The sequence below is a fragment of the Malaya genurostris genome, chromosome 2 (genome assembly GCF_030247185.1).
Source record: "Malaya genurostris strain Urasoe2022 chromosome 2, Malgen_1.1, whole genome shotgun sequence".
Classification (NCBI taxonomy): domain Eukaryota; kingdom Metazoa; phylum Arthropoda; class Insecta; order Diptera; family Culicidae; genus Malaya; species Malaya genurostris.
In genome coordinates, this window is record NC_080571.1 from 20691207 (window position 1) to 20702070 (window position 10864).

Consider the following 10864-nt stretch of genomic DNA (forward strand, 5'->3'; position numbering starts at 1 on the left):
CCGTGGGAAACACCGCCGGTTCTCAAAGACCCGGCCGGTGGCCCGCATGCTACTCATAGACGGGATTGGTCCTCCGTAGGCGGTCGTGATGAAACTCATCGATGTTTGCCGTATCTTTCTATGGGTCCGCGGGAAACACCCCCAGGCTACGAGAACCCGACGGGTGGCCCGCATGTGGGTCACTGGAGCAGCTTTACGTGGGCAAAGATGGCATTTCACCAGAGTGATACACGCTAGAGTCAGATTTTTGCCACACCGAGGATGCAAAAAACGAAGCACCGCACAAAGAGGAAAGCGCACTTCTTCTCAGTGTCGAATAGACAGCATTTGAGTGTGTGCTTGTGGTTAAAGCAGCTGGCGCGAGTGAAACACATTCTCTTCGCATGAATCGCTCACACGCGCTCTCGTCTAAATACACCCAAGTGACCACTGGCGCGTGATGGTGAGCGAACACTTCTGTGAACTTCAATTAATAGAGAGTAGATCTGGCCTTTCTATGAAAAATTTGCAAGGAAAACCGAAAATTTTACGATAAATTGTTTTATTTTGCTGATTTTGCGTGTCCACGCTTCATCTACGAAAACCATACAGCAGAGTGCTCACCGGCGTGTACACCTCTGTGAAAGTATCTGCATCCACCTCGGAGAAATTATTAGCTAATGCTCTAGCACTTTGGTGCGATTCAGTGGAAGAGGTAAAAGGAAATAAACAAACGCACCCATGATGCGTGCACACTTTACACAACTGTGGTGTATGAATGTGAAAGAGAAGAGCTCTCGTTGAAGTTGTCAGTGCGAGGGGAGAAATTTTGCTTGCTCTTCGTCACACAGAGGAGATAGACATCTCTGTACGTGGGCGATGATGGTGATGTTGTCGAAGAGAATGAAAGAAACATAGAGAAGTAAATGTTGTGGAAAAATGGGATATGGGAATGATGACTAAAAACGGCAATGATCTAGTTAGATGACATCGAGTTGGTGAAAAGACGGGAGAAGGGAGAGCGAAAAAGTTAGTGGCAGCAAAAAGATGTTGTTAGTTTCGATAGAGATGGTAGATAGACGTGGGATCGGGAGTTCGGGCAGATGTTAGTGTAGGTGAAGATAATTCTTAGCCTCGACAAGAGCAATGATACAACGGATTACACTTGTATGTTAATGTGTTTAATGTATCGGTATATGAGAAGCATATATGAACTATCCCGACTTGCCAACACATCCCGAACCGGAACCTCAGGCGGTCTACCTCGGGCCCTAAGATATTCCAGTAGCTTCGACCTGGCGTCACGATATTCTACGCACAACCACATGACATGCTCGATGTCCTGATAACCGTCGCCACAGGTGCGGAGACCGTTCTCCACGATCCCGATACGCCGGAGATGTGCGTTGAATGTATAGTGATTTGACATGAGCCGTGACATAACACGAAAGAAATCACGACTCACGTTCATCCCCTTGAACCAAGGTTTCGTTGATACCTTAGGAATAATGGAGTGTAGTCATCGTCCGCGTTCGTCCTTCGTCCATAAAGTTTGCAAACCTTCGAGAGTTTTCTGATGAGAAATACTGAAAAATTTATTGAAGCAGATTGGTCTTTCCTAAAAACCTCCTTTTAGTGCGCCCACTTTAGCCAATGAGTCTGCCTTTTCATTTCCCGGAATGGAACAATGCGAAGGAACCCAGACTAACGATATTGAATAAGACCGTTCAGATAAAGTTCTCATATGTTCCCGTATTTTCCCCAGAAAATATGGGGGATGCTTCCCTGGCTTCATTGTCCGAAGAGCCTCTATTGACCTTAGGCTGTCCGTGACAATGAAGTAATGGTCTTTGGGCAACGTTTCAATGATCTCGAGGGTGTACTGAATAGCAGCTAATTCTGCGATGTAAACTGAAGCCGGATCATTGAGTTTGTTATGTAACGGTTATGTTATTATTGAAGATACCGAAGCCTGTGGACTCGTTGATGTTTGATCCGTCAGTGTAAAACACCTTTTCACTGTTGACTGTTCTAAATTTATTATGAAAGATATTAGGGGCCACTCGAGGGCGTACGTGATCCGGAATTCCACGAATCTCTTCTCTCATGGATGTGTCGAATAACACAGTAGAATCAGAAGTATCCAAGAAATGAGCACAGTTGGAAACAAACGAAGAAGGATTAATATTCTGAGCCATGTAATCAAAATACAAGGACATAAAACGGGTCTGAGAATTGAGCTCGACAAGCCTTTCGAAGTTTTCAATCACCATCGGATTCAAGATATCGCATCGGATAAGCAATCGATATGAGAGATCCCAGAATCGATTTTTCAACGGTAAGACGCCCGCGAGCACTTCGAGACTTATCGTATGAGTCGATTGCATGCAACCTAGGGCAATACGCAAACAACGATACTGAATTCTTTCCAGTTTAATGAAATGAGTGTTCGCCACGGATCGGAAGCAGAAGCATCCGTATTCCATCACAGACAATATCGTTGTTTGATACAGCCTGATCAGGTCTCCTGGGTGGGCACCCCACCAAGTTCCGGTTATTGTACGAAGAAAATTGATTCTCTGGAGGCATTTTTGTTTCAGATACCTAATGTGACATCCCCAGATGCCTTTGGAGTCGAACCAGACCCCGAGATAATTAAATGTGAAGACTTGAGCTATGGTTCCACCCCCTAGTTGAAGCTGTAATTGTGCTGGTTCTCGCTTCCTCGAAAACACAACCAGCTCAGTTTTCTCCGTAGAGAACTCGATACCCATCTGAAGAGCCCAAGATGATAAGTTGTCGAGGGTATCTTGCAATGGTCCTTGGAGATCGCAGCTTTGGGCCCTAGTTTAGTTGCACTTATATCGTAGAAAAAGAAGTGATATCCTATAAATTATCTCTGAAATCATCAGTCATTCCAATAAAGTTCCTGCTGTTTGTTTGTATTTTTAATAAGTGAGAGTAAATATACAGGGCCCACCATGTAACTTTTTTTAAACATGCAATAAAACACAAACGGTGCATCCGATTTCAAAATTTATTTTCTCATATTAAAGTACAATCCTAATTGTGGAATATAATTTCATTCAAATAGCTGCCTCGGTTGGCCTTGCAGTACGGTCGGTCCAGTTTTCTAGTACATTTTCGATTGTATGCAGCTTTATTTCAACTATGGCTGCACGAATGTTGTCCTTCAAGGCTTGAATTGCCTCTGGCTTCTCTACATAACACTTATCTTGGACAGCCCCCCAAAGATAATAGTCTAACGGCGTCAAATCACAGCTCCGAGGCGGCCAAACGACATCCGAATTTCGACTGATAATTCGATCTTCGAAGACTGTGCGCAGAAGATCGATCGTAGCGTTGGCTGTGTGGCACGGAGCGCCGTCTTGTTGGAACCAAATGGTGTCCAAGTCTTCCTCTTCAAGTAACGGGAAGAACCAATCGCTAATCATGGCGCGGTAGCGCTCGCCATTGACGGTGGCGGCGGCTCCTGCCTCATTTTCGAAGAAAAATGGCCCAATGATGCCGCCAGACCAAAATCCGCACCAAACCGTCACTCTCTGAGGATGCATCGGCTTCTCCATGATAACGTGCGGATTTTCCGTCCCCCAGATGCGACAATTTTGCTTAATAACATACCCGCCGAGATGAAAACGTGCCTCATCCGAAAAGATGATTTTTTGGCAAAAATCGGCGTCTTCTTCAAGCTGATCGCAAGCCCCCCCAGCACTATTTTCACGCGTTCCTCAAGCACAACCATTTTCGTTCAGCGGGAGGATAAAACTAAGTTTCTGTCAAATCAGAAGTGACATTAAGGATACCAATGTCGAAATACCCGCTAGTTCAAAAAAAAAATTTAGATTGCGGACCCTGTTGAATAAACAACAAAAACTACAAACTTTTCGAAGCATTGAGACCCGTAACTTGACCAAGGGAATAAAAGTTCGAGTTGTTCTCTGTAAATGTTCTCTAACGATTAGCAAGCGCCTAATGTTTATATCGAATAAAACATACGTTTCATAAGGATTCGTTTTAGCAAAACCATAAATAAAATAAACCTAGATTTCCCAGTGTAATAGTACTGTACACTCAGAAAAATTATATGGTACCAGTTACTATATTAGGGTCCCTAGCACAAAACTTGGCTAACCCCTAAATGATCAAACCTGCATCGGCCAGAAATAGTCGAAAAAACGTTTTCGTTCGGCACGTCAGAAAAGACATTGCACTCCGTTGCAAAACAAAAAGTGTTCACTAAGCAGTTCAATTTGAACTGCTCTGCACTGATGAGTCAAAGACGAAACGTAAAAATAATAAAAACGGTTATGTGTCCTAGCACAAAATTTGGCTAACCCCTAAATGATATGTTGAATACTTTAGTTAATAAAGCTGCAAACATTAATTACTCAAAATTAAGCGTTTTAGAAAATTTTTTTAAACTGTTTTAACTAACCGTTTTCTTCAAAATATCAAAATGCATTCAGAGCTATATTTTTGACTGATATAACATTTGTCTTAGTGTTTTCATATGATATTAATCGCATGTGGCATGAGGCACATCGGTGGCACGATTGTCATCTGCATACAATTGGCTTGAAGCCGAACATTTTGGTTCTTTGCTTCTAGTTCGCTGTCAAATGCTGTGTTTAAGCAGTGTTCACACGTTCACATTTTCTTCATGCGGTTGCACCAGAATAAGGAAACGATTTCGATGGAATATAATCAAACTATAAAAAACCACAGTTTTTTTTCTTATTTAAAAATAGGTCAAATTACTTGTTTTATAGAGAATACAAGACTAGAGTTATATTTATGTTGGGTTTGAAGAAATCAATTTTTGACACCAGTGTGGTTTGATTGTAGGGTATGAATGTAGCTTAACATATTGTTGACAACAACGCCACTAAAATAAAATACGTCGGTTTCAGGAACCAGCTTCCATAGCAGGGGGTGATTTTAAGGGAAGAGGTTTTCAGATTGAATAATCATCTCTACTGGCAACAGTGATCGGTTTGACAGCAGTTAGGGTGGAAACTAGGTTAGGTTTGGCATCAAACGAAAACGACATTAGATTAGGTTCTGAGTGTAAATGACAGTTTCTCTTTGTTTTCTTTCTTTTTCAATTATAGCAAATATTTCCTGCATTTTTAAAAAAAATTTCAGTGTAAATTAAAATAGGATAGTATTAGTTATTATTCTTTGCAAATAGTTAGAAAGATGAATTGCTAAGAATACCGTAATAATCGAAAGAGAAAGTAAACAAAGAGAATCTGGCATTTTAAGTCGGGTATAAATAAACGACATTAATAATAATAATCTGTCATTTGCACTCAGAACCTGATCTAATGTTCATCGAGAGATAATATAATTCCATCTTCAAATCACCTAGTGAGAAGCGTTGAAAATTACGGTAATTCTGAACCTACTCTTAAGGGGAGAGTAGGGTCCAACACTTTGAAAAATTCTTTATTCTTTTCTTTATAGTTTATATACACAAACATTTACTACAACTATTTTGTTTTGATTTGTTGACTTCTGATTAGTCTCCGCTGAGATGCAGAGATCATGACTTCTAGGAAGCGTCCTCAAAAATATTCCTTCGCTGCCTTACTTCTCAATATTTTTCCACGAAAAAATCACTAAATGTTGTTCGTATGAAGCTTTTTGTTATGCAAAACATTTGAATATATTGTTTGGAACGATAGCACTGATAAAAATCCGCAAAAAGAGTGTTATTTTTCATCTATGATTATCTTCATAACACAACTTTGAACAGAATCCATTTGCAAGTCAGCGTTTCGCGCGTAAATGGAGATTCCCGTATGCATACGACCCGTCGATAAATCAATTCATTTTTGAAGCAATGCAATAACAAATCATCGAGATACGAGCGCTTTAAATTAGGTCCGAAAAATCTATCACCGATAGTTCTGAATTGGCCGCCCGCTAGTTCTCGTAGAATCAACAGCTGATCGGTATTCAATATACTCAAGCGAACACGGTATGTAGCAGACGGAAAATGACATCCACTCACACAAGCGAAGGGATCACTCAGTTTTGTCAACTATCTCGGACGAGTTGGCTAGAGCTGGTACCATGAATGAAAAATCCAGCTTTATCACCGTCAACCAGTTGGATAAAGCACACTGAAAATAATTTGTACACTAGAATCATGTGCAAAGCATTTGAACTATCACTACGTGTAGAAAAAATTCATGAAATTCATGAAAATATACACTTAACTCATAAAATGAGTGTAAAAACTGGTGATATATAGTGGAAATCATGGTCCATTTATCCGAAGCACACATCAAAACGATAAGATACATTGTTACCTCTATATTATAAGTGAATTTCATATAAATGTCACATTGTTTTCCATATAGCTTTGTGCTGTACTTATTTCCACTAGAAAATGAAGTGTTTAACACATATAGTTTGAGGCAAAACACATCAAAGTTAAGTGAAAAATAATCTAATCTGGCATTTTCGGGAATTTACACAAAAAACCTTAAAACACATCACTTTGGTTATGTATTGAAATGAAAAAGCATATTAAATTGAAATACAATTTATATATGAATCGAACGTGTAAATTTTTATCAGTGCAAGATTCATTCTGGGGCTGCATCCAAACATTGCTTTTGTAAAATCTCTACATCCTCTCGGGTGGTTGGAGGATTTATTAAATGTGCATTTTGGTAGCTGCAGAACCTTCAGCATCCTTCCTAGGATGCAGAACGATTTGTTTCTTTTCAGTTTTTTGCTGTCTTTCCACCTCACCCACTTCACAATTCCCTTCCATGTTTTTTTACTTCTCCTTTCCCATCAGGAAAATGCTAAGATAGGGACTGAGGGAACGTGCTACTTGAGCCAATTAGTTCTGATTCTTGGGAGATGATCAATACCTAAAATAATGCGAGCTCTTTAAGGTATCTAACAACAAAAAGAAGTCATTTTCTACTGGTCTAAAGTTTAGGTGATTCCCCAGGTAAAAAAATGTTTAAAAAAACAGTTAAAAGGGGGTCAAAGTTTGTATAAGTCATAGTAATTCAAACATTAGTTTTACACAGGATCATTAAACAGTGTCGGATATTTATTCGATTTGTTTTCTTTTTGCATATAAAAATTCGCATACTTCAGATAAATGCAGTAACACATTGTGGGTTTATTAGATTTAAATAAAAAAAAACAGTGCTTCGTTACTGATACTAACAAAACTATACACTGGAAAAAATCTGAACTGATTAGTTTGACGTACAATTTTTTTTCTTATACCTCCAGAAGGCAAGTAATTTCTTACTTAACAATGGGTTTGTTTGTTGGTTGTTTCATTTAAATTTACTCATAACAATGTTTCAACGATTGGGTGGTCGGGAAATACGAAAGTGGCATGACATGACTATTTAAAAACTGTTCTTTTATATATATTTTGATGATTTTGTATTTCTTTTACAATGCATTTATTTTTCTTTTAAACTGCGATTATATGCATAACTTATAATAGCTTTTTAGTTTTTGAATACACGGACTTGTGGTAGTTGTTCTTGATTTGTAATCATTCCACTCACGCCGAATCCCTAGATTTACAATCGTTTGATTATGTATTTCTTCTTTTGCCTGCGTACGCGCAGTGTTACGTGAGTGTGTATTCGCGTCTCCTCGATAATTTCCTCCGTTTTCCCTCTCGCTTCGACCATCAGACCATCAATGGTGAAGTTGCATTTTCGGACTGATATAAATATCTTTATATTTGACTCTGTGTGTGTGGGTGAGTGTATTTTACATTACTTTCCACGGCTTCTCTCAAGCTATGTTATTTGTTCCTTCTATAATGTTCTGATTTTGTTTTATTTCGGGTCTATTGTCCTCCTACTGGCTACACTTAGTTCCGGTTTATAAGATTAAGATTTGTTTTACTGTATACTTTTTTTTTATTTTTACAACATTGCTATATATTCCTTCATTTTTTTCCCGGTGAAGCCCGGGAGTGTGTGGGGTGTGTTTTAGTGTATCTAAACTTGCCTCTAGTACTCCGCAACATGTTCGGCACTAGGGCTTTGCTGATCTATATAAAACATGATTATCATCACTGTTTTGTTTTTTTTTTGTTTGTTTGTTTGTATTTGGTTTATCTCACACATCGTCAGAAATAGTAGAATTTAGATGTTATTTTTTTTATAAATACAGACTTATACTTTCGAATTACTTTGTTTAACCGCTCGATCTCGCTCTCTCTCTCGCTCTTGATTCTCACACATTCACTCATCATGACATTATCTAGTCACTCCGCTGATCATCTAAGTCTAAGTAGGCTAGGGTGTTTCATGCATGGGCTGTGTGTATTTTGGGTGTGTTTGTTTCAGTGTGTAGATCGACTGTTTGCTGACAATAATCACAGGTAGATAGTTATAAGTGTTAAAAGCATAATTTTGTTTATCTCTAGTGGTTGTTGCTACTATCTTGCTTGTGTTTTTCTGTATTGTATTGAAGTATTATTTTCTTGTTTGTTTCGTTCTTCATTGCCATTTAATTTGTTAAGGGGGGTGGGGGAATAGCATTTTCCATGACAGAAAACACTCGAATAGACATCACATTGATTTTACGACAGCGTTTTTTAGGATTGTATGCTGCATATTGTCAACTTAAAACTTAAACAGCGAACTTTCGGAGAGGTTGGGGCATTTGTTTAGTCTGTTTTACGGTTAGCTTTAGAGCATCTTCTTGCAGCCTGCAGTCAGCATTCTGGATCATATCCCAAAAACTAGGTTATGTTGGAGTTTAACTCAGTATAGTTAAAACGAAACCAAAATTCACGACGGTTGATTTCCGATAGAAACTTAGTAGCAGTCTCACAAAATACGTGGGTAAATAATAAAATACATACCATTATTTTTCTCGCTTCATAATCGACCTAACCTTGTCTCAATCTTGACAACTGTCAAAGCTAAACAATAGAGAATTCATTTGCTCTTTCCAATGTTGTCAAAACACAAAGAGCAAAATTACCCAACAACCGAATTCAACCAGAAATTGAGTCATTACAACGCGACAGTTGACTAAATGTGACTTAATTTTGAGCAGTTATAACTCACCATTTAGTCAGCCTTTAAGAAAACGTGCACCGCGTTAAGTTTGTGTACATTTCTACTTGCGCAAGTTCATTTTAAACTTGAACACGTGTTTGTACCCAGGTTTGCTACAAACCTAAACATCGTGCATAGGATTTGTACACAAGTGCGTGAGCTTAAGTTTGATCATATGTTTAAACATCGAGTTTGCGCACGAGGCACTACTCTAGAGCGTTCAACGATTCGAATGAAAACTTGTTCGATTTATTAGTGATTGAATTTTAAGATGTGAATTACTTTTCATCTATGTTCTATTACATCCAAGCGACGGAAAGAATTTAGCTCGGCAAGCCTAAATAAGCATTTTTATAGGATCTACAGACGACATTTGTTACTTGAAAACAAGAAGAAATGAACGATAATAACAAAATCTGTTTTAAATCTACTAACGGAGTATCTCATATTATTTCTAGAATGAAACAAAAATGGTTATTCGAGCAAAAATATAAATCAGAAAATTGAATAATTTAGAGACCACAACTTGAGCATCATTTTGAAATTGTAAGACTCATCACCCTGTAGTACCAGATCCGGATAAAGTTCAGTACATTTTTTATGCGACCAAAAAACCTTTCATTCGAATCTAAGTGTGTGCAAATTAAAACGTCATTACGAGCGACGGTACAAAACACCTCAAAACTGTTCCAATTCGCACGTCACGTTAGATACTGATCGATCGAACTGAACCCGACCTTACCGATTCTTGGATTCTGGTTTCGAAAGTACCGAAAATAGAAGTCGAAATTTCTAAAAATAGGAACTCACCGCAATATCAAGGCTTGACCGCTTTTCACACGTTTAGATTGAAATTAATAGTCTCTGGTCGCATACAAAATTGCTGAACTTTATCTGGATCCGACTTTCGGTTCTGGAATTACTGGATGATGAGTCTTTCAAGAGTGACTATTTCAATTTGTAGGTCATGTTAGTAACCAACTTCGGCTGTATCAGTAATTTGATTCCGGTTTCGAAAGTACCGGAAATAGTGGTCAAAATGAACTTCAAAACTGAACTTCGGGATTACCGGGGCGAACAAATTTTTATGTCTCAAGAGTCAAGGAAAGGTATTTTGAAGAATCTGATACAGAATGTCCCACGAAAACTTTTGAATTTAAAAATGCAATAATAAAAAACCGGTTTGATAGATTTCAATGATTATACATTTATTTGAAAGGTTGGATTCATGAATTTTTTTTCTCAAAAATTTTTGGTTTAAACAGGACGGCGCTACGTGCCACACAGCCCACGAAACAATCGATGTTTTGCGAACAATCTTTGAAATTCGAATAATCAGCAGAAATGCTGATGTGAATTGGCCTCCGAGAAGCTGCGATTTGACGCAGCTGGTTTATTTTCTTTGGGAAGCAGTTAAAGATGAATGTTACGCCAACCATCCAGAAACAATGGAAAACCTCAAGCATGAAATTCAAGTTGCTATTGATGACATAAGGCCAGCCGTGGGGTCATTTGAACGAAATTATTTTTCGTAAAAATTTTAAATTTATTTTTCAAACAAAAATTATTTTTCATTAATTTTTTCATAAAAAAGTAGTAACGTACATGATGAATAATGAATGATATTTTTTGAAATATTAGTTGAAAAAGTTTTGCAAAGAGCGAAGCTCAAACCCACTATTCTATTGTTCGCATCAAAGGGCACAGTGAGGTACAAACGTGATGTTTTCACTCAGGTTTGCGCACGAGTTCAAAACATGATGTTCAAACTGCGCTTGTGTACAAAACGAAATCGG